The 24792-nt window shown below is 50.5% G+C and overlaps 1 protein-coding gene across 2 annotated transcripts in view; it reads left to right on the forward strand.

Annotated features, from left to right (window-relative positions):
* Positions 1-381: 381 nt before the first annotated feature.
* The window catches only part of ctnnd1 (catenin (cadherin-associated protein), delta 1), a 172182-nt gene continuing 147771 nt past the window's right edge, over positions 382-24792 (forward strand). Inside the window, exon 1 of one of the 2 annotated variants that reach the window (XM_041173964.1) lies at positions 382-1029. The gene's annotated coding sequence lies outside the window, so the exon portion shown is untranslated. The remainder of the gene's footprint in view (positions 1030-24792) is intronic. The other variant, XM_041173966.1, reaches the window with a different exon arrangement.

Below are 24792 nucleotides of genomic sequence, written 5' to 3' on the forward strand. Positions count from 1 at the left end.
AGTGACTGTAACAGGAAATTGAGGCAGTGACTGTAACGTGAAATTGAAGCAGTGACTGTAACAGGAAATTGAAGCAGTGATTTAACATGAAATTGAGTGATTGTAACATGAAATTGAGTGACTGTAACATGAAATTGAAGCAGTGATTGTAACAGGAAATTGAAGCAGTGATTGTAACAGGAAATTAAAGGAGAGATTGTAACACGAAATGTAGAGATTGTGACACGAAATGTAGTGATTGTAAAGGGAAACTGAAGTGGGAGGGGAGCAATGATCTGGAACTGAATGAATGACTGTACAACTTCCCTGCCTTTGAGTCTCCCTGTCTCTCTCTCACTTCCTGTTTTTTCCAGATCCTCTCAAACTGTTTGCCGATTGGTGACTGTCCAGGTCGCAAAATCCATTGGTTCCCAGACCCTGGATGACGTCGTCAACCCAATTCGAGGAAAGAGAGAGCGAGAAAGAGGGAGAGGGAGAGAAAAAGGCGTAGCAAGATCCCAGGAAGCGAAGAGAGAGAGAGAGAGAGAGAGAAATCCCTGCCCAAGGGGGTGGGTGAAGAGGCGAAACTTTGAGCTCTTCAGGAAGGTGGACAGGGATTGGATTGGACCCCAACCCAACCCAACCTTGCTCCCCAAAGTAGGGGGGGGGGGTAAGAAAGAGATTCAATCTCTTCCCTCCTCCTTTTCCTCTTTGTAAAAGGCAAAAAGGAGCTTGGAAATTTTTCTACCCCCCCTCCCTCCCAGCTCCAGGAGGACTGGATTCTCCACCTTCTTTCTCTCCCTCCCTCCTTCCCTCCACCTTGTTTTGTTGGCTTTGACCTTTCTGTTTTAACTAATCTTTTGAATTTCTTTTTTGTTTGGCCAATACACGAAAGAAAAAAGCCCCCAAAACTTTTCCCTCCCCACCTACCCACTCACCCACTCTCGCCTGCCGATTGGATTGGATTGGATTGGACTGGATTGAGGAACATTCCCCTCCCGAAGGCTGCACTCAAGAGGAGGGAGAAGAGGCTTCCTAGGGCGGAGGAAGGTGAGTGAGTGAGAGAGTTGCTGCTTTCTCCACCAAAAGGCAGCTTTGTTTTCCTGATGTTTTTGTCCTGTGTGTGTGTGTTTGCTGTTCTGTCCAGCGAGCCTCTGGCTTTGCTGGGTCGGGTCGGGGCTGGGCTGAGTTGCCAGGAAGGCAAGAGGTTTGGGGAGAGAGAGAGAGAGAAAGAGGGTGTGGAGTCAAAAGGGCGTTTACAGAGTAAAGGTTTGCAGTGCGTGTGTGAGAGAGAATGTTACAGAGAGAGAATGTTACACAGAGAGAGAGACATTGAGTGAGAGAATGTTACACAGAGAGAGACATTGAGTGAGAGAATGTTACACAGAGAGAGAGACATTGAGTGAGAGAATGTTACACAGAGAGAGAGAGACATTGAGTGAGAGAATGTTACACAGAGAGAGAGAGACATTGAGTGAGAGAATGTTACACAGAGAGAGAGAGACATTGAGTGAGAGAATGTTACACAGAGAGAGAGACATTGAGTGAGAGAATGTTACACAGAGAGAGAGACATTGAGTGAGAGAATGTTACACAGAGAGAGAGACATTGAGTGAGAGAATGTTACACAGAGAGAGAGACATTGAGTGAGAGAATGTTACACAGAGAGAGACATTGAGTGAGAGAATGTTACACAGAGAGAGAGACATTGAGTGAGAGAATGTTACACAGAGAGAGAGACATTGAGTGAGAGAATGTTACACAGAGAGAGAGACATTGAGTGAGAGAATGTTACACAGAGAGAGACATTGAGTGAGAGAATGTTACACAGAGAGAGAGACATTGAGTGAGAGAATGTTACACAGAGAGAGAGACATTGAGTGAGAGAATGTTACACAGAGAGAGAGACATTGAGTGAGAGAATGTTACACAGAGAGAGAGACATTGAGTGAGAGAATGTTACACAGAGAGAGAGACATTGAGTGAGAGAATGTTACACAGAGAGAGAGACATTGAGTGAGAGAATGTTACACAGAGAGAGAGAGACATTGAGTGAGAGAATGTTACACAGAGAGAGAGACATTGAGTGAGAGAATGTTACACAGAGAGAGAGACATTGAGTGAGAGAATGTTACACAGAGAGAGAGACATTGAGTGAGAGAATGTTACACAGAGAGAGAGACATTGAGTGAGAGAATGTTACACAGAGAGAGAGACATTGAGTGAGAGAATGTTACACAGAGAGAGAGACATTGAGTGAGAGAATGTTACACAGAGAGAGAGACATTGAGTGAGAGAATGTTACACAGAGAGAGAGACATTGAGTGAGAGAATGTTACACAGAGAGAGAGACATTGAGTGAGAGAATGTTACACAGAGAGAGACATTGAGTGAGAGAATGTTACACAGAGAGAGAGACATTGAGTGAGAGAATGTTACACAGAGAGAGAGACATTGAGTGAGAGAATGTTACACAGAGAGAGAGACATTGAGTGAGAGAATGTTACACAGAGAGAGAGAGACATTGAGTGAGAGAATGTTACACAGAGAGAGAGACATTGAGTGAGAGAATGTTACACAGAGAGAGAGACATTGAGTGAGAGAATGTTACACAGAGAGAGAGACATTGAGTGAGAGAATGTTACACAGAGAGAGAGACATTGAGTGAGAGAATGTTACACAGAGAGAGAGACATTGAGTGAGAGAATGTTACACAGAGAGAGAGACATTGAGTGAGAGAATGTTACACAGAGAGAGAGACATTGAGTGAGAGAATGTTACACAGAGAGAGAGACATTGAGTGAGAGAATGTTACACAGAGAGAGAGACATTGAGTGAGAGAATGTTACACAGAGAGAGAGACATTGAGTGAGAGAATGTTACACAGAGAGAGAGACATTGAGTGAGAGAATGTTACACAGAGAGAGAGACATTGAGTGAGAGAACGTTACACAGAGAGAGAGACGTTGAGTGAGAGAACGTTACACAGAGAGAGAGACGTTGAGTGAGAGAACGTTACACAGAGAGAGACATTGAGTGAGAGAACGTTACACAGAGAGAGAGACATTGAGTGAGAGAACGTTACACAGAGAGAGAGACATTGAGTGAGAGAACGTTACACAGAGAGAGAGACATTGAGTGAGAGAACGTTACACAGAGAGAGAGACATTGAGTGAGAGAACGTTACGCAGAGAGACGTTGAGTGAGAGAACGTTACGCAGAGAGAGAGACGTTGAGTGAGAGAACGTTACGCAGAGAGAGAGACGTTGAGTGAGAGAACGTTACGCAGAGAGAGAGACGTTGAGTGAGAGAACGTTACGCAGAGAGAGAGACGTTGAGTGAGAGAACGTTACGCAGAGAGAGAGACGTTGAGTGAGAGAACGTTACGCAGAGAGAGAGACGTTGAGTGAGAGAACGTTACGCAGAGAGAGAGACGTTGAGTGAGAGAACGTTACGCAGAGAGAGAGACGTTGAGTGAGAGAACGTTACGCAGAGAGAGAGACGTTGAGTGAGAGAACGTTACGCAGAGAGAGAGACGTTGAGTGAGAGAACGTTACGCAGAGAGAGAGACGTTGAGTGAGAGAACGTTACGCAGAGAGAGAGACGTTGAGTGAGAGAACGTTACGCAGAGAGAGAGACGTTGAGTGAGAGAACGTTACGCAGAGAGAGAGACGTTGAGTGAGAGAACGTTACGCAGAGAGAGAGACGTTGAGTGAGAGAACGTTACGCAGAGAGAGAGACGTTGAGTGAGAGAACGTTACGCAGAGAGAGAGACGTTGAGTGAGAGAACGTTACGCAGAGAGAGAGACGTTGAGTGAGAGAACGTTACGCAGAGAGAGAGACGTTGAGTGAGAGAACGTTACGCAGAGAGAGAGACGTTGAGTGAGAGAACGTCACGCAGAGAGAGAGACGTTGAGTGAGAGAACGTCACGCAGAGAGAGAGAGACGTTGAGAGAGAGAACGTCACGCAGAGAGAGAGAGACTTTAAGAGAGAGAGAATGTCACGCAGAGAGAGAGAGACATTGAGAGAGAGAATGTCACGCAGAGAGAGAGAGACATTGAGAGAGAATGTCACGCAGAGAGAGAGAGACATTGAGAGAGAGAACGTTACACAGAGAGAGAGACGTTGAGTGAGAGAACGTTAAACAGAGAGAGAGACGTTGAGTGAGAGAACGTTACACAGAGAGAGAGACGTTGAGTGAGAGAACGTTACACAGAGAGAGAGACGTTGAGTGAGAGAACGTTACAGAGAGAGAGACGTTGAGTGAGAGAACGTTACACAGAGAGAGAGACGTTGAGTGAGAGAACGTTACACAGAGAAAAACGTTGAGTGAGAGAACGTTACACAGAGAGAGAGACGTTGAGTGAGAGAACGTTACACAGAGAGAGAGACGTTGAGTGAGAGAACGTTACACAGAGAGAGAGACGTTGAGTGAGAGAACGTTACACAGAGAGAGAGACGTTGAGTGAGAGAACGTTACACAGAGAGAGAGACGTTGAGTGAGAGAACGTTACACAGAGAGAGAGACGTTGAGTGAGAGAACGTTACACAGAGAGACGTTGAGTGAGAGAACGTTACGCAGAGAGAGAGACGTTGAGTGAGAGAACGTTACGCAGAGAGAGAGACGTTGAGTGAGAGAACGTTACGCAAAGAGAGAGACGTTGAGTGAGAGAACGTTACGCAGAGAGAGAGACGTTGAGTGAGAGAACGTTACGCAGAGAGAGAGACGTTGAGTGAGAGAACGTTACGCAGAGAGAGAGACGTTGAGTGAGAGAACGTCACGCAGAGAGAGAGAGACGTTGAGAGGGAGAACGTTACGCAGAGAGAGAGACGTTGAGTGAGAGAACGTTACACAGAGAGAGAGACGTTGAGTGAGAGAACGTTACACAGAGAGAGAGACGTTGAGTGAGAGAACGTTACACAGAGAAAGAAACGTTGAGTGAGAGAACGTTACACAGAGAGAGAGACGTTGAGTGAGAGAACGTTACACAGAGAGAGAGACGTTGAGTGAGAGAACGTTACACAGAGAGAGAGACGTTGAGTGAGAGAACGTTACGCAGAGAGAGAGACGTTGAGTGAGAGAACGTTACGCAGAGAGAGAGACGTTGAGTGAGACAACGTCACGCAGAGAGAGAGAGACGTTGAGAGGGAGAACGTCACGCAGAGAGAGAGACGTTGAGAGGGAGAACGTCACGCAGAGAGAGAGAGACGTTGAGAGGGAGAATGTCACGCAGAGAGAGAGAGACGTTGAGAGGGAGAATGTCACGCAGAGTGAGAGAGACATTGAGAGAGAGAATGTCACGCAGAGAGAGAGAGACATTGAGAGAGAGAATGTCACGCAGAGAGAGAGAGACATTGGGAGAGAGAATGTCACGCAGAGAGAGAGAGACATTGAGAGAGAGAATGTCACGCAGAGAGAGAGAGACATTGAGAGAGAGAATGTCACGCAGAGAGAGAGAGACATTGAGAGAGAGAATGTCACGCAGAGAGAGAGAGACATTGAGAGAGAGAATGTCACGCAGAGAGAGAGAGACATTGAGAGAGAGAATGTCACGCAGAGAGAGAGAGACATTGAGAGAGAGAATGTCACGCAGAGAGAGAGAGACATTGAGAGAGAGAATGTCACGCAGAGAGAGAGAGACATTGAGAGAGAGAACGTCACGCAGAGAGAGACATTGAGAGAGAGAACGTCACGCAGAGAGAGAGAGACGTTGAGAGGGAGAACGTCACGCAGAGAGAGACAGACGTTGAGAGGGAGAACGTCACGCAGAGAGAGACAGACGTTGAGAGGGAGAACGTCACGCAGAGAGAGACAGACGTTGAGAGGGAGAACGTCACGCAGAGAGAGACAGACGTTGAGAGGGAGAACGTCACGCAGAGAGAGACAGACGTTGAGAGGGAGAACGTCACGCAGAGAGAGACAGACGTTGAGAGGGAGAACGTCACGCAGAGAGAGACAGACGTTGAGAGGGAGAACGTCACGCAGAGAGAGACAGACGTTGAGAGGGAGAACGTCACGCAGAGAGAGACAGACGTTGAGAGGGAGAACGTCACGCAGAGAGAGACAGACGTTGAGAGGGAGAACGTCACGCAGAGAGAGACAGACGTTGAGAGGGAGAACGTCACGCAGAGAGAGACAGACGTTGAGAGGGAGAACGTCACGCAGAGAGAGACAGACGTTGAGAGGGAGAACGTCACGCAGAGAGAGACAGACGTTGAGAGGGAGAACGTCACGCAGAGAGAGACAGACGTTGAGAGGGAGAACGTCACGCAGAGAGAGACAGACGTTGAGAGGGAGAACGTCACGCAGAGAGAGACAGACGTTGAGAGGGAGAACGTCACGCAGAGAGAGACAGACGTTGAGAGGGAGAACGTCACGCAGAGAGAGACAGACGTTGAGAGGGAGAACGTCACGCAGAGAGAGACAGACGTTGAGAGGGAGAACGTCACGCAGAGAGAGACAGACGTTGAGAGGGAGAACGTCACGCAGAGAGAGACAGACGTTGAGAGGGAGAACGTCACGCAGAGAGAGACAGACGTTGAGAGGGAGAACGTCACGCAGAGAGAGACAGACGTTGAGAGGGAGAACGTCACGCAGAGAGAGACAGACGTTGAGAGGGAGAACGTCACGCAGAGAGAGACAGACGTTGAGAGGGAGAACGTCACGCAGAGAGAGACAGACGTTGAGAGGGAGAACGTCACGCAGAGAGAGACAGACGTTGAGAGGGAGAACGTCACGCAGAGAGAGACAGACGTTGAGAGGGAGAACGTCACGCAGAGAGAGACAGACGTTGAGAGGGAGAACGTCACGCAGAGAGAGACAGACGTTGAGAGGGAGAACGTCACGCAGAGAGAGACAGACGTTGAGAGGGAGAACGTCACGCAGAGAGAGACAGACGTTGAGAGGGAGAACGTCACGCAGAGAGAGACAGACGTTGAGAGGGAGAACGTCACGCAGAGAGAGACAGACGTTGAGAGGGAGAACGTCACGCAGAGAGAGACAGACGTTGAGAGGGAGAACGTCACGCAGAGAGAGACAGACGTTGAGAGGGAGAACGTCACGCAGAGAGAGACAGACGTTGAGAGGGAGAACGTCACGCAGAGAGAGACAGACGTTGAGAGGGAGAACGTCACGCAGAGAGAGACAGACGTTGAGAGGGAGAACGTCACGCAGAGAGAGAGAGACGTTGAGAGGGAGAACGTCACGCAGAGAGAGAGACGTTGAGAGGGAGAACGTCACGCAGAGAGAGAGAGACGTTGAGAGGGAGAACGTCACGCAGAGAGAGAGAGACGTTGAGAGGGAGAACGTCACGCAGAGAGAGAGAGACGTTGAGAGGGAGAACGTCACGCAGAGAGAGAGAGACGTTGAGAGGGAGAACGTCACGCAGAGAGAGAGAGACATTGAGAGAACGTCACGCAGAGAGAGAGAGACATTGAGAGAACGTCACGCAGAGAGAGAGAGACATTGAGAGAACGTCACGCAGAGAGAGAGAGACATTGAGAGAACGTCACGCAGAGAGAGAGAGACATTGAGAGAACGTCACGCAGAGAGAGAGAGACATTGAGAGAACGTCACGCAGAGAGAGAGAGACATTGAGAGAACGTCACGCAGAGAGAGAGAGACATTGAGAGAACGTCACGCAGAGAGAGAGAGACATTGAGAGAACGTCACGCAGAGAGAGAGAGACATTGAGAGAACGTCACGCAGAGAGAGAGAGAGACATTGAGAGAACGTCACGCAGAGAGAGAGAGACATTGAGAGAACGTCACGCAGAGAGAGAGAGACATTGAGAGAACGTCACGCAGAGAGAGAGAGACATTGAGAGAACGTCACGCAGAGAGAGAGAGACATTGAGAGAACGTCACGCAGAGAGAGAGAGACATTGAGAGAACGTCACGCAGAGAGAGAGAGACATTGAGAGAACGTCACGCAGAGAGAGAGAGACATTGAGAGAACGTCACGCAGAGAGAGAGAGAGACATTGAGAGAACGTCACGCAGAGAGAGAGAGACATTGAGAGAACGTCACGCAGAGAGAGAGAGACATTGAGAGAACGTCACGCAGAGAGAGAGAGACATTGAGAGAACGTCACGCAGAGAGAGAGAGACATTGAGAGAACGTCACGCAGAGAGAGAGAGAGACATTGAGAGAACGTCACGCAGAGAGAGAGAGACATTGAGAGAACGTCACGCAGAGAGAGAGAGACATTGAGAGAACGTCACGCAGAGAGAGAGAGACATTGAGAGAACGTCACGCAGAGAGAGAGAGACATTGAGAGAACGTCACGCAGAGAGAGAGAGACATTGAGAGAACGTCACGCAGAGAGAGAGAGACATTGAGAGAACGTCACGCAGAGAGAGAGAGACATTGAGAGAACGTCACGCAGAGAGAGAGAGACATTGAGAGAACGTCACGCAGAGAGAGAGAGACATTGAGAGAACGTCACGCAGAGAGAGAGAGACATTGAGAGAACGTCACGCAGAGAGAGAGAGACATTGAGAGAACGTCACGCAGAGAGAGAGAGACATTGAGAGAACGTCACGCAGAGAGAGAGAGACATTGAGAGAACGTCACGCAGAGAGAGAGAGACATTGAGAGAACGTCACGCAGAGAGAGAGAGACATTGAGAGAACGTCACGCAGAGAGAGACAGGCATTGAGAGAACGTCACGCAGAGAGAGACAGACATTGGGAGGGAGAACGTCACGCAGAGAGAGACAGACATTGGGAGGGAGAACGTCACGCAGAGAGAGACAGACATTGGGAGGGAGAACGTCACGCAGAGAGAGACAGACATTGAGAGGGAGAACGTCACGCAGAGAGAGACAGACATTGAGAGAGAGAACGTCACGCAGAGAGAGACAGACATTGAGAGAGAGAACGTCACGCAGAGAGAGAGAGACATTGAGAGAACGTCACGCAGAGAGAGAGAGACATTGAGAGAACGTCACACAGAGAGAGAGAGACATTGAGAGAACGTCACGCAGAGAGAGAGAGACATTGAGAGAACGTCACGCAGAGAGAGAGAGACATTGAGAGAACGTCACGCAGAGAGAGAGAGACATTGAGAGAACGTCACGCAGAGAGAGAGAGACATTGAGAGAACGTCACGCAGAGAGAGAGAGACATTGAGAGAACGTCACGCAGAGAGAGAGAGACATTGAGAGAACGTCACGCAGAGAGAGAGAGACATTGAGAGAACGTCACGCAGAGAGAGAGAGACATTGAGAGAACGTCACGCAGAGAGAGAGAGACATTGAGAGAACGTCACGCAGAGAGAGAGAGACATTGAGAGAACGTCACGCAGAGAGAGAGAGACATTGAGAGAACGTCACGCAGAGAGAGACATTGAGAGAACGTCACGCAGAGAGAGAGAGAGACATTGAGAGAACGTCACGCAGAGAGAGGGAGACATTGAGAGAACGTCACGCAGAGAGAGAGAGACATTGAGAGAACGTCACGCAGAGAGAGAGAGACATTGAGAGAACGTCACGCAGAGAGAGAGAGACATTGAGAGAACGTCACGCAGAGAGAGAGAGACATTGAGAGAACGTCACGCAGAGAGAGAGAGACATTGAGAGAACGTCACGCAGAGAGAGAGAGACATTGAGAGAACGTCACGCAGAGAGAGAGAGACATTGAGAGAACGTCACGCAGAGAGAGAGAGACATTGAGAGAACGTCACGCAGAGAGAGAGAGACATTGAGAGAACGTCACGCAGAGAGAGAGAGACATTGAGAGAACGTCACGCAGAGAGAGAGAGACATTGAGAGAACGTCACGCAGAGAGAGAGAGACATTGAGAGAACGTCACGCAGAGAGAGAGAGACATTGAGAGAACGTCACGCAGAGAGAGAGAGACATTGAGAGAACGTCACGCAGAGAGAGAGAGACATTGAGAGAACGTCACGCAGAGAGAGAGAGACATTGAGAGAACGTCACGCAGAGAGAGAGAGACATTGAGAGAACGTCACGCAGAGAGAGAGAGACATTGAGAGAACGTCACGCAGAGAGAGAGAGACATTGAGAGAACGTCACGCAGAGAGAGAGAGACATTGAGAGAACGTCACGCAGAGAGAGAGAGACATTGAGAGAACGTCACGCAGAGAGAGAGAGACATTGAGAGAACGTCACGCAGAGAGAGAGAGACATTGAGAGAACGTCACGCAGAGAGAGAGAGACATTGAGAGAACGTCACGCAGAGAGAGAGAGACATTGAGAGAACGTCACGCAGAGAGAGAGAGACATTGAGAGAACGTCACGCAGAGAGAGAGAGACATTGAGAGAACGTCACGCAGAGAGAGACAGACATTGGGAGAGAGAACGTCACGCAGAGAGAGACAGACATTGGGAGGGAGAACGTCACGCAGAGAGAGACAGACATTGGGAGGGAGAACGTCACGCAGAGAGAGACAGACATTGGGAGGGAGAACGTCACGCAGAGAGAGACAGACATTGGGAGGGAGAACGTCACGCAGAGAGAGACAGACATTGGGAGGGAGAACGTCACGCAGAGAGAGACAGACATTGAGAGAGAGAACGTCACGCAGAGAGAGAGAGACATTGAGAGAGAGAACGTCACGCAGAGAGAGAGAGACATTGAGAGAGAGAACGTCACGCAGAGAGAGAGAGACATTGAGAGAGAGAACGTCACGCAGAGAGAGAGAGACATTGAGAGAGAGAACGTCACGCAGAGAGAGACATTGAGAGAGAGAACGTCACGCAGAGAGAGACATTGAGAGAGAGAACGTCACGCAGAGAGAGACATTGAGAGAGAGAACGTCACGCAGAGAGAGACATTGAGAGAGAGAACGTCACGCAGAGAGAGACATTGAGAGAGAGAACGTCACGCAGAGAGAGACATTGAGAGAGAGAACGTCACGCAGAGAGAGACATTGAGAGAACGTCACGCAGAGAGAGACAGGCATTGAGAGAACGTCACGCAGAGAGAGACAGGCATTGAGAGAACGTCACGCAGAGAGAGAGAGACATTGAGAGAACGTCACGCAGAGAGAGACAGGCATTGAGAGAACGTCACGCAGAGAGAGACAGGCATTGAGAGAACGTCACGCAGAGAGAGACAGACATTGGGAGGGAGAACGTCACGCAGAGAGAGACAGACATTGGGAGGGAGAACGTCACGCAGAGAGAGACAGACATTGAGAGGGAGAACGTCACGCAGAGAGAGACAGACATTGAGAGGGAGAACGTCACGCAGAGAGAGACAGACATTGAGAGAGAGAACGTCACGCAGAGAGAGAGAGACATTGAGAGAACGTCACGCAGAGAGAGAGAGACATTGAGAGAACGTCACGCAGAGAGAGAGAGACATTGAGAGAACGTCACGCAGAGAGAGAGAGACATTGAGAGAACGTCACGCAGAGAGAGAGAGACATTGAGAGAACGTCACGCAGAGAGAGAGAGACATTGAGAGAACGTCACGCAGAGAGAGAGAGACATTGAGAGAACGTCACGCAGAGAGAGAGAGACATTGAGAGAACGTCACGCAGAGAGAGACAGGCATTGAGAGAACGTCACGCAGAGAGAGACAGACATTGAGAGAGAGAACGTCACGCAGAGAGAGACAGACATTGGGAGGGAGAACGTCACGCAGAGAGAGACAGACATTGGGAGGGAGAACGTCACGCAGAGAGAGACAGACATTGGGAGGGAGAACGTCACGCAGAGAGAGACAGACATTGGGAGGGAGAACGTCACGCAGAGAGAGACAGACATTGAGAGGGAGAACGTCACGCAGAGAGAGAGAGACATTGAGAGAGAGAACGTCACGCAGAGAGAGAGAGACATTGAGAGAGAGAACGTCACGCAGAGAGAGAGAGACATTGAGAGAGAGAACGTCACGCAGAGAGAGAGAGACATTGAGAGAGAGAACGTCACGCAGAGAGAGACATTGAGAGAGAGAACGTCACGCAGAGAGAGACATTGAGAGAGAGAACGTCACGCAGAGAGAGACATTGAGAGAGAGAACGTCACGCAGAGAGAGACATTGAGAGAGAGAATGTCACGCAGAGAGAGACATTGAGAGAGAGAATGTCACGCAGAGAGAGACATTGAGAGAGAGAATGTCACGCAGAGAGAGACATTGAGAGAGAGAATGTCACGCAGAGAGAGACATTGAGAGAGAGAATGTCACGCAGAGAGAGACATTGAGAGAGAGAATGTCACGCAGAGAGAGACATTGAGAGAGAGAATGTCACGCAGAGAGAGACATTGAGAGAGAGAATGTCACGCAGAGAGAGAGAGACATTGAGAGAACGTCACGCAGAGAGAGAGAGAGACATTGAGAGCACGTCACGCAGAGAGAGAGAGACATTGAGAGAACGTCACGCAGAGAGAGAGAGAGACATTGAGAGAACGTCACGCAGAGAGAGAGAGAGACATTGAGAGAACGTCACGCAGAGAGAGAGAGACATTGAGAGAACTTCACGCAGAGAGAGAGAGACATTGAGAGAACTTCACGCAGAGAGAGAGAGACATTGAGAGAACGTCACGCAGAGAGAGAGAGACATTGAGAGAACGTCACGCAGAGAGAGACATTGAGAGAACGTCACGCAGAGAGAGAGAGAGACATTGAGAGAACGTCACGCAGAGAGAGAGAGACATTGAGAGAACGTCACGCAGAGAGAGAGAGACATTGAGAGAACGTCACGCAGAGAGAGAGAGACATTGAGAGAACGTCACGCAGAGAGAGACATTGAGAGAACGTCACGCAGAGAGAGACATTGAGAGAACGTCACGCAGAGAGAGAGAGACATTGAGAGAACGTCACGCAGAGAGAGACAGGCATTGAGAGAACGTCACGCAGAGAGAGACAGGCATTGAGAGAACGTCACGCAGAGAGAGAGAGACATTGAGAGAACGTCACGCAGAGAGAGACAGGCATTGAGAGAACGTCACGCAGAGAGAGACAGGCATTGAGAGAACGTCACGCAGAGAGAGACAGACATTGAGAGGGAGAACGTCACGCAGAGAGAGACAGACATTGGGAGGGAGAACGTCACGCAGAGAGAGACAGACATTGGGAGGGAGAACGTCACGCAGAGAGAGACAGACATTGAGAGGGAGAACGTCACGCAGAGAGAGACAGACATTGAGAGGGAGAACGTCACGCAGAGAGAGACAGACATTGAGAGAGAGAACGTCACGCAGAGAGAGAGAGACATTGAGAGAACGTCACGCAGAGAGAGAGAGACATTGAGAGAACGTCACGCAGAGAGAGAGAGACATTGAGAGAACGTCACGCAGAGAGAGAGAGACATTGAGAGAACGTCACGCAGAGAGAGAGAGACATTGAGAGAACGTCACGCAGAGAGAGAGAGACATTGAGAGAACGTCACGCAGAGAGAGACAGGCATTGAGAGAACGTCACGCAGAGAGAGACAGACATTGAGAGAGAGAACGTCACGCAGAGAGAGACAGACATTGGGAGGGAGAACGTCACGCAGAGAGAGACAGACATTGGGAGGGAGAACGTCACGCAGAGAGAGACAGACATTGGGAGGGAGAACGTCACGCAGAGAGAGATAGACATTGAGAGGGAGAATGTCACGCAGCGAGAGACAGACATTGAGAGGGAGAACGTCACGCAGAGAGAGACAGACATTGAGAGAGAGAACGTCACGCAGAGAGAGACAGACATTGAGAGAGAGAACGTCACGCAGAGAGAGAGAGACATTGAGAGAGAGAACGTCACGCAGAGAGAGAGAGACATTGAGAGAGAGAACGTCACGCAGAGAGAGAGAGACATTGAGAGAGAGAACGTCACGCAGAGAGAGACATTGAGAGAGAGAACGTCACGCAGAGAGAGACATTGAGAGAGAGAACGTCACGCAGAGAGAGACATTGAGAGAGAGAACGTCACGCAGAGAGAGACATTGAGAGAGAGAACGTCACGCAGAGAGAGACATTGAGAGAGAGAATGTCACGCAGAGAGAGACATTGAGAGAGAGAATGTCACGCAGAGAGAGACATTGAGAGAGAGAATGTCACGCAGAGAGAGACATTGAGAGAGAGAATGTCACGCAGAGAGAGACATTGAGAGAGAGAATGTCACGCAGAGAGAGAGAGACATTGAGAGAGAGAATGTCACCCAGAGAGAGACAGACATTGAGGGGGAGAATGTCACGCAGAGAGAGAGAGAGACATTGAGAGGGAGAATGTCACGCAGAGAGAGAGAGAGACATTGAGAGGGAGAATGTCACGCAGAGAGAGAGAGAGTCATTGAGAGGGAGAATGTCACGCAGAGAGAGAGAGAGAGACATTGAGAGGGAGAATGTCACGCAGAGAGAGAGAGACATTGAGAGAGAGAATGTCACGCAGAGAGAGAGAGACATTGAGAGAGAGAACGTCACACATTGAGAGAGTGAGAGAGACATTGAGAGGGAGAACGTCACGCAGAGAGAGACAGACATTGAGAGGGAGAATATCACGCATAGAGAGAGAGAGACATTGAGAGAGAGAATGTCATGCAGAAAGAGAGAGAGAGAGACATTGAGAGAGAGAATGTCACGCAGAGAGAGAGAGAGAGAGAGAGACATTGAGAGGGAGAATGTCACGAAGAGAGAGAGAGAGACATTGAGAGGGAGAATGTCACGCAGAGAGAGAGAGACATTGAGAGGGAGAATGTCACGCAGAGAGAGAGAGACACTTAGAGGGAGAACGTCACGCAGAGAGAGACAGACATTGAGATTGAGAACGTCACGCAGAGAGAGACAGACATTGAGAGGGAGAACGTCACGCAGAGAGAGACAGACATTGAGAGGGAGAACGTCACGCAGAGAGAGACAGACATTGAGAGGGAGAATATCACGCATAGAGAGACAGACATTGAGAGGGAGAATATCACGCATAGAGAGAGAGAGACATTGAGAGGGAGAATGTCACGCAGAGAGAGTGAGACATTGAGAGAGAGAATGTCACCCAGAGAGAGAGTGAGAGAGACATTGAGAGAGAGAATGTCACGCAGAAAGAGACAGACATTGAGAGGGAGAACGTCACGCAGAGAGAGACAGACATTGAGAGGGAGAATGTCGCGCAGAGAGAGAGAGACATTGAGAGAGAGAATGTCATGCAGAAAGAGAGAGAGAGAGACATTGAGAGAGAGAATGTCACGCAGAGAGACACAGACATTGAGAGGGAGAATATCACGCATAGAGAGACAGACATTGAGAGGGAGAATATCACGCATAGAGAGAGAGAGACATTGAGAGAGAGAATGTCACGCAGAGAGAGAGAGAGAGACATTGAGAGAGAGAATGTCACGCAGAGAGAGAGAGAGAGACATTGAGAGGGAGAATGTCACGCAGAGAGAGAGAGAGAGACATTGAGAGGGAGAATGTCACGCAGAGAGAGAGAGAGACATTGAGAGGGAGAATGTCACGCAGAGAGAGAGAGACATTGAGAGGGAGAATGTCACGCAGAGAGAGAGAGACATTGAGAGGGAGAATGTCACGCAGAGAGAGAGAGACATTGAGAGGGAGAATGTCACGCAGGGAGAGAGAGAGAGAGAGACATTGACCGGGAGAATGTCACGCAGAGAGAGACAGACATTGAGAGGGAGAACGTCACGCAGAGAGAGACAGACATTGAGATGGAGAACGTCACGCAGAGAGAGACAGACATTGAGAGGGAGAACGTCACGCAGAGGGAGACAGACATTGAGAGGGAGAATGTCACGCAGAAGGAGACAGACATTGAGAGGGAGAATGTCACGCAGAGAGAGACAGACATTGAGAGGGAGAATGTCACGCAGAGAGAGACAGACATTGAGAGGGAGAATGTCACGCAGAGAGAGACAGACATTGAGAGGGAGAATGTCACGCAGAGGGAGACAGACATTGAGAGGGAGAATGTCACGCAGAGAGAGACAGACATTGAGAGGGAGAATGTCACGCAGAGAGAGACAGACATTGAGAGGGAGAATGTCACGCAGAGAGAGACAGACATTGAGAGGGAGAATGTCACGCAGAGAGAGACAGACATTGAGAGGGAGAATGTCACGCAGAGAGAGACAGACATTGAGAGGGAGAATGTCACGCAGAGAGAGACAGACATTGAGAGGGAGAATGTCACGCAGAGAGAGACAGACATTGAGAGGGAGAATGTCACGCAGAGAGAGACAGACATTGAGAGGGAGAATGTCACGCAGAGAGAGACAGACATTGAGAGGGAGAATGTCACGCAGAGAGACAGACATTGAGAGGGAGAATGTCACGCAGAGAGAGACAGACATTGAGAGGGAGAATGTCACGCAGCGAGAGACAGACATTGAGAGGGAGAATGTCACGCAGAGAGAGACAGACATTGAGAGGGAGAATGTCACGCAGAGAGAGACAGACATTGAGAGAACGTCACGCAGAGAGAGACAGGCATTGAGAGAACGTCACGCAGAGAGAGACAGACATTGAGAGGGAGAACGTCACGCAGAGAGAGACAGACATTGGGAGGGAGAACGTCACGCAGAGAGAGACAGACATTGGGAGGGAGAACGTCACGCAGAGAGAGACAGACATTGAGAGGGAGAACGTCACGCAGAGAGAGACAGACATTGAGAGGGAGAACGTCACGCAGAGAGAGACAGACATTGAGAGAGAGAACGTCACGCAGAGAGAGAGAGACATTGAGAGAACGTCACGCAGAGAGAGAGAGACATTGAGAGAACGTCACGCAGAGAGAGAGAGACATTGAGAGAACGTCACGCAGAGAGAGAGAGACATTGAGAGAACGTCACGCAGAGAGAGAGAGACATTGAGAGAACGTCACGCAGAGAGAGAGAGACATTGAGAGAACGTCACGCAGAGAGAGACAGGCATTGAGAGAACGTCACGCAGAGAGAGACAGACATTGAGAGAGAGAACGTCACGCAGAGAGAGACAGACATTGGGAGGGAGAACGTCACGCAGAGAGAGACAGACATTGGGAGGGAGAACGTCACGCAGAGAGAGACAGACATTGGGAGGGAGAACGTCACGCAGAGAGAGATAGACATTGAGAGGGAGAATGTCACGCAGCGAGAGACAGACATTGAGAGGGAGAACGTCACGCAGAGAGAGACAGACATTGAGAGAGAGAACGTCACGCAGAGAGAGACAGACATTGAGAGAGAGAACGTCACGCAGAGAGAGAGAGACATTGAGAGAGAGAACGTCACGCAGAGAGAGAGAGACATTGAGAGAGAGAACGTCACGCAGAGAGAGAGAGACATTGAGAGAGAGAACGTCACGCAGAGAGAGACATTGAGAGAGAGAACGTCACGCAGAGAGAGACATTGAGAGAGAGAACGTCACGCAGAGAGAGACATTGAGAGAGAGAACGTCACGCAGAGAGAGACATTGAGAGAGAGAACGTCACGCAGAGAGAGACATTGAGAGAGAGAATGTCACGCAGAGAGAGACATTGAGAGAGAGAATGTCACGCAGAGAGAGACATTGAGAGAGAGAATGTCACGCAGAGAGAGACATTGAGAGAGAGAATGTCACGCAGAGAGAGACATTGAGAGAGAGAATGTCACGCAGAGAGAGAGAGACATTGAGAGAGAGAATGTCACCCAGAGAGAGACAGACATTGAGGGGGAGAATGTCACGCAGAGAGAGAGAGAGACATTGAGAGGGAGAATGTCACGCAGAGAGAGAGAGAGACATTGAGAGGGAGAATGTCACGCAGAGAGAGAGAGAGTCATTGAGAGGGAGAATGTCACGCAGAGAGAGAGAGAGAGACATTGAGAGGGAGAATGTCACGCAGAGAGAGAGAGACATTGAGAGAGAGAATGTCACGCAGAGAGAGAGAGACATTGAGAGAGAGAACGTCACACATTGAGAGAGTGAGAGAGACATTGAGAGGGAGAACGTCACGCAGAGAGAGACAGACATTGAGAGGGAGAATATCACGCATAGAGAGAGAGAGACATTGAGAGAGAGAATGTCATGCAGAAAGAGAGAGAGAGAGACATTGAGAGAGAGAATGTCACGCAGAGAGAGAGAGAGAGAGAGAGACATTGAGAGGGAGAATGTCACGAAGAGAGAGAGAGAGACATTGAGAGGGAGAATGTCACGCAGAGAGAGAGAGACATTGAGAGGGAGAATGTCACGCAGAGAGAGAGAGACACTTAGAGGGAGAACGTCACGCAGAGAGAGACAGACATTGAGATTGAGAACGTCACGCAGAGAGAGACAGACATTGAGAGGGAGAACGTCACGCAGAGAGAGACAGACATTGAGAGGGAGAACGTCACGCAGAGAGAGACAGACATTGAGAGGGAGAATATCACGCATAGAGAGACAGACATTGAGAGGGAGAATATCACGCATAGAGAGAGAGAGACATTGAGAGGGAGAATGTCACGCAGAGAGAGTGAGACATTGAGAGAGAGAATGTCACCCAGAGAGAGAGTGAGAGAGACATTGAGAGAGAGAATGTCACGCAGAAAGAGACAGACATTGAGAGGGAGAACGTCACGCAGAGAGAGACAGACATTGAGAGGGAGAATGTCGCGCAGAGAGAGAGAGACATTGAGAGAGAGAATGTCATGCAGAAAGAGAGAGAGAGAGACATTGAGAGAGAGAATGTCACGCAGAGAGACACAGACATTGAGAGGGAGAATATCACGCATAGAGAGACAGACATTGAGAGGGAGAATATCACGCATAGAGAGAGAGAGACATTGAGAGAGAGAATGTCACGCAGAGAGAGAGAGAGAGACATTGAGAGAGAGAATGTCACGCAGAGAGAGAGAGAGAGACATTGAGAGGGAGAATGTCACGCAGAGAGAGAGAGAGAGACATTGAGAGGGAGAATGTCACGCAGAGAGAGAGAGAGACATTGAGAGGGAGAATGTCACGCAGAGAGAGAGAGACATTGAGAGGGAGAATGTCACGCAGAGAGAGAGAGACATTGAGAGGGAGAATGTCACGCAGAGAGAGAGAGACATTGAGAGGGAGAATGTCACGCAGGGAGAGAGAGAGAGAGAGACATTGACCGGGAGAATGTCACGCAGAGAGAGACAGACATTGAGAGGGAGAACGTCACGCAGAGAGAGACAGACATTGAGATGGAGAACGTCACGCAGAGAGAGACAGACATTGAGAGGGAGAACGTCACGCAGAGGGAGACAGACATTGAGAGGGAGAATGTCACGCAGAAGGAGACAGACATTGAGAGGGAGAATGTCACGCAGAGAGAGACAGACATTGAGAGGGAGAATGTCACGCAGAGAGAGACAGACATTGAGAGGGAGAATGTCACGCAGAGAGAGACAGACATTGAGAGGGAGAATGTCACGCAGAGGGAGACAGACATTGAGAGGGAGAATGTCACGCAGAGAGAGACAGACATTGAGAGGGAGAATGTCACGCAGAGAGAGACAGACATTGAGAGGGAGAATGTCACGCAGAGAGAGACAGACATTGAGAGGGAGAATGTCACGCAGAGAGAGACAGACATTGAGAGGGAGAATGTCACGCAGAGAGAGACAGACATTGAGAGGGAGAATGTCACGCAGAGAGAGACAGACATTGAGAGGGAGAATGTCACGCAGAGAGAGACAGACATTGAGAGGGAGAATGTCACGCAGAGAGAGACAGACATTGAGAGGGAGAATGTCACGCAGAGAGAGACAGACATTGAGAGGGAGAATGTCACGCAGAGAGACAGACATTGAGAGGGAGAATGTCACGCAGAGAGAGACAGACATTGAGAGGGAGAATGTCACGCAGCGAGAGACAGACATTGAGAGGGAGAATGTCACGCAGAGAGAGACAGACATTGAGAGGGAGAATGTCACGCAGAGAGAGACAGACATTGAGAGGGAGAATGTCACGCAGAGAGAGACAGACATTGAGAGGGAGAATGTCACGCAGAGAGAGACAGACATTGAGAGGGAGAATGTCACGCAGAGAGAGACAGACATTGAGAGGGAGAATGTCACGCAGAGAGAGACAGACATTGAGAGGGAGAATGTCACGCAGCGAGAGACAGACATTGAGAGGGAGAATGTTACGCAGAGAGAGACAGACATTGAGAGGGAGAATGTCACGCAGAGAGAGACAGACATTGAGAGAGAGAATGTCACGCAGAGAGAGACAGACATTGAGAGGGAGAATGTCACGCAGAGAGAGACAGACATTGAGAGGGAGAATGTCACGCAGAGAGAGACAGACATTGAGAGGGAGAATGTCACGCAGAGAGAGACAGACATTGAGAGGGAGAATGTCACGCAGAGAGAGACAGACATTGAGAGGGAGAATGTCACGCAGAGAGAGACAGACATTGAGAGGGAGAATGTCACGCAGAGAGAGACAGACATTGAGAGGGAGAATGTCATGCAGAGAGAGACAGACATTGAGAGGGAGAATGTCACGCAGAGAGAGACAGACATTGAGAGGGAGAATGTCACGCAGAGAGAGACAGACATTGAGAGGGAGAATGTCACGCAGAGAGAGACAGACATTGAGAGGGAGAATGTCACGCAGAGAGAGACAGACATTGAGAGGGAGAATGTCACGCAGAGAGAGACAGACATTGAGAGGGAGAATGTCACCCAGAGAGAGACAGACATTGACAGAGAGAATGTCACCCAGAGAGAGACAGACATTGACAGAGAGAATGTCACCCAGAGAGAGACAGACATTGACAGAGAGAATGTCACCCAGAGAGAGAGTGTGAGAGACATTGAGAGAGAGAATGTCACCCAGAGAGTGACATCGAGAGAGAGAATGTCACGCCGAGAGAGAGAGAGAGAGACATCGAGAGAGCGAATGTCACGCAGAGAGAGACAGACATCGAGAGGGAGAATGTCACGCAGAGAGAGACAGACATCGAGAGAGAGAATGTTACGCAGAGGGAGAGACATTGACAGAGAGAATGTTACACTCACACAGACATTGAGAGAGAGAATGTTACGCCGATAGAGAGACTTTGAGAGAGGGAATGTCACGCAGAGAAAGAGAGACATTGAGAGAATGTCACGCAAATGGAGAGAGAGACATTGAGAGCGAGAATGTCACGCATAGAGAGAGAGAGACATTGAGAGAGAGAATGGTACAAGTGAGAGAGGAGAGAATGTTACATAGAGAGAGAGAGGCATTGAGAGAGAGAATGTTACACAGAGAGAGGCATTGCGAGAGAGAGACTGTTACCCAGCGAGACGTTGAGAGAGAGAGACTGTTACCCAGCGAGACGTTGAGAGAGAGAGACTGTTACCCAGCGAGACGTTGAGAGAGAGAGACTGTTACCCAGCGAGACGTTGAGAGAGAGAGACTGTTACCCAGCGAGACGTTGAGAGAGAGAGACTGTTACCCAGCGAGACGTTGAGAGAGAGAGAGACTGTTACCCAGCGAGACGTTGAGAGAGAGAGAGACTGTTACCCAGCGAGACGTTGAGAGAGAGAGAGAGACTGTTACCCAGTGAGACGGTGAGAGAGAGAGACTTACCCAGCGAGACATTGAGAGAGGGAGACTGTTACCCAGCGAGACTTTGAGAGAGAGAGACTGTTACCCAGCGAGACGTTGAGAGAGAGAGACTGTTACCCAGCGAGACGTTGAGAGAGAGAGTCTGTTACCCAGCGAGACGTTGAGAGAGAGAGACTGTTACCCAGCGAGACGTTGAGAGAGAGAGACTGTTACCCAGCGAGACGTTGAGAGAGAGAGACTGTTACCCAGCGAGACGTTGAGAGAGAGAGACTGTTACCCAGCGAGACGTTGAGAGAGAGAGACTGTTACCCAGCGAGACGTTGAGAGAGAGAGACTGTTACCCAGCGAGACGTTGAGAGAGAGAGACTGTTACCCAGCGAGACGTTGAGAGAGAGAGACTGTTACCCAGGGAGGGAGACGTTGAGAGAGAGAGACTGTTACCCAGGGAGGGAGACGTTGAGAGCGAGAGAGAACGTTACCCAGGGAGGGAGACGTTGAGAGCGAGAGAGAACGTTACCCAAGGAGGGAGACGTTGAGAGCGAGAGAGAACGTTACCCAGGGAGGGCGACGTTGAGAGCGAGAGACAACATTACCCAGGGAGGGAGACGTTGAGAGCGAGAGAGAACGTTACCCAGGGAGGGAGACGTTGAGAGCGAGAGAGAACGTTACCCAGGGAGGGAGACGTTGAGAGCGAGAGAGAACGTTACCCAGGGAGGGAGACGTTGAGAGCGAGAGAGAACGTTACCCAGCGAGGGAGACGTTGAGAGCGAGAGAGAACGTTACCCAGCGAGGGAGACGTTGAGAGCGAGAGAGAACGTTACCCAGGGAGGGAGACGTTGAGAGCGAGAGAGAACGTTACCCAGGGAGGGAGACGTTGAGAGCGAGAGAGAACGTTACCCAGGGAGGGAGACGTTGAGAGCGAGAGAGAGCGTTACCCAGGGAGGGAGACGTTGAGAGCGAGAGAGAACGTTACCCAGGGAGGGAGACGTTGAGAGCGAGAGAGAACGTTACCCAGGGAGGGAGACGTTGAGAGCGAGAGAGAGCGTTACCCAGGGAGGGAGACGTTGAGAGCGAGAGAGAACGTTACCCAGGGAGGGAGACATTTGGAGAAAGTGTGTGTTACACAGATTGTGAAATAGCGACAGGGTTACACAGAGAGAGAGAGAGAGAGACATTATTCGTGATAGTGTTACAGAAAGGGCTTAGTGTATGTGGTGCTACCGTATGTGTGTGCGATAGAGAGAGGGGTTACGTTGTGTGCGCGATAGAGAGAGGGGTTACGTTGTGTGCGCAAGAGAGAGAGGGGTTACAGTGTGTGCGAGAGAGCGAGGGAGAGAGGGGTTACAGTGTGTGCGAGAGAGAGAGAGGGAGAATAGTTACGGTGTGTGTGTGCGCGAGAGAAGAGAGAGAGGTGTTACGGTGTGTGTGTGCACGAGAGGGGGGGGGTTACGGTCTGTGTGTGTGCGAGAGAGAGAGGGGGGGGGTTACGGTGTGTGTGCGAGAGAGAGAGGGGGGGGTTACGGTGTGTGTGTGCGAGAGAGAGAGAGGGGGGTTACGGTGTGTGTGCGAGAGAGAGAGAGGGGGGTTACGGTGTGTGTGCGAGAGAGAGAGAGGGGGGTTACGGTGTGTGTGCGAGAGAGAGAGGGGGGTTACGGTGTGTGTGCGAGAGAGAGAGAGGGTGGTTACGGTGTGTGTGCGAGAGAGAGAGAGGGTGGTTACGGTGTGTGTGCGAGAGAGAGAGAGGGTGGTTACGGTGTGTGTGCGAGAGAGAGAGAGAGGGTGGTTACGGTGTGTGTGCGAGAGAGAGAGAGGGTGGTTACGGTGTGTGTGCGAGAGAGAGAGAGGGTGGTTACGGTGTGTGTGCGAGAGAGAGAGAGGGTGGTTACGGTGTGTGTGCGAGAGAGAGAGAGGGTGGTTACGGTGTGTGTGCGAGAGAGAGAGAGGGTGGTTACGGTGTGTGTGCGAGAGAGAGAGGGTGGTTACGGTGTGTGTGCGAGAGAGAGAGGGGGGGGTTACAGTGTGTGTGCGAGAGAGAGAGAGGGGGGTTACGGTGTGTGTGCGAGAGAGATAGGGGGGTTACGGTGTGTGTGCGAGAGAGAGAGGAGTTATGGTGTGTGTGCGAGAGAGAGAGAGGGGGGTTACGGTGTGTGTGCAAGAGAGAGAGAGGGGTTACGGGGTGTGTGCGAGAGAGAGAGAGGTTACGGTGTGTGTGCGAGAGAGAGAGAGAGAGAGGTTACGGTGTGTGTGCGAGAGAGAGAGAGAGAGAGAGGTTACGGTGTGTGTGAGAGAGAGAGAGAGGTTACGGTGTGTGTGCGAGAGAGAGAGAGGTTACGGTGTGTGTGCGAGAGAGAGATAGGGGGGTTACGGTGTGTGTGCGAGAGAGAGAGAGGGGGATTATGGTGTGTGTGCGAGAGAGAGAGGGGGATTACGGTGTGTGTGCGAGAGAGAGAGAGGGGTTACGGTGTGTGTGCGAGAGAGAGAGAGGTTACGGTGTGTGTGCGAGAGAGAGAGAGATGTTACGGTGTGTGTGCGAGAGAGAGAGAGGTTACGGTGTGTGTGCGAGAGAGAGAGAGGTTACGGTGTGTGTGCGAGAGAGAGAGAGGTTACGGTGTGTGTGCGAGAGAGAGAGAGAGAGGTTACGGTGTGTGTGCGAGAGAGAGAGAGAGAGAGGTTACGGTGTGTGTGCGAGAGAGAGAGAGGGGTTATGGTGTGTGCGCGAGAGAGGGAGGGGGTTAAGGTGTGTGTGTGTGTGCGAGAGAGGGAGGGGGTTACGGTGTGTGTGTGTGTGTGTGTGTGTGTGCGAGAGAGGGAGGGGGTTACGGTGTGTGTGTGTGGGAGAGAGAGGGGTTACGGTGTGTGCGCAAGAGAGAGAGAGGGGTTACGGTGTGTGCGCAAGAGAGAGAGAGGGGTTACGGTGTGTGCGCAAGAGAGAGAGAGAGGGGTTACGGTGTGTGTGTGCGAGAGAGAGAGGGGTTACGGTGTGTGTGCGAGAGAGAGAGGGGTTACGGTGTGTGTGCGAGAGAGAGAGGGGTTACGGTGTGTGTGCGAGAGAGAGAGGGGTTACGGTGTGTGTGCGAGAGAGAGAGGGGTTACGGTGTGTGTGCGAGAGAGAGAGGGGTTACGGTGTGTGTGCGAGAGAGAGAGGGGTTACGGTGTGTGTGCGAGAGAGAGAGGGGTTACGGTGTGTGTGCGAGAGAGAGAGGGGTTACGGTGTGTGCGCGAGACAGAGAGGGGTTACGGTGTGTGCGCGAGAGAGATAGAGGGGTTACGCTGTGTGCTCGAGAGAGAGAGAGGGGTTATGGTGTGTGTGTGCGCGAGAGAGAGAGAGGGGGGTTACGGTGTGTGCGCGCGAGAGAGAGAGAGGGGTTACGGTGTGTGTGTGCGAGAGA

This window comes from Carcharodon carcharias, chromosome 24 (genome assembly GCF_017639515.1).
Source record: "Carcharodon carcharias isolate sCarCar2 chromosome 24, sCarCar2.pri, whole genome shotgun sequence".
Lineage (NCBI taxonomy): Eukaryota > Metazoa > Chordata > Chondrichthyes > Lamniformes > Lamnidae > Carcharodon > Carcharodon carcharias.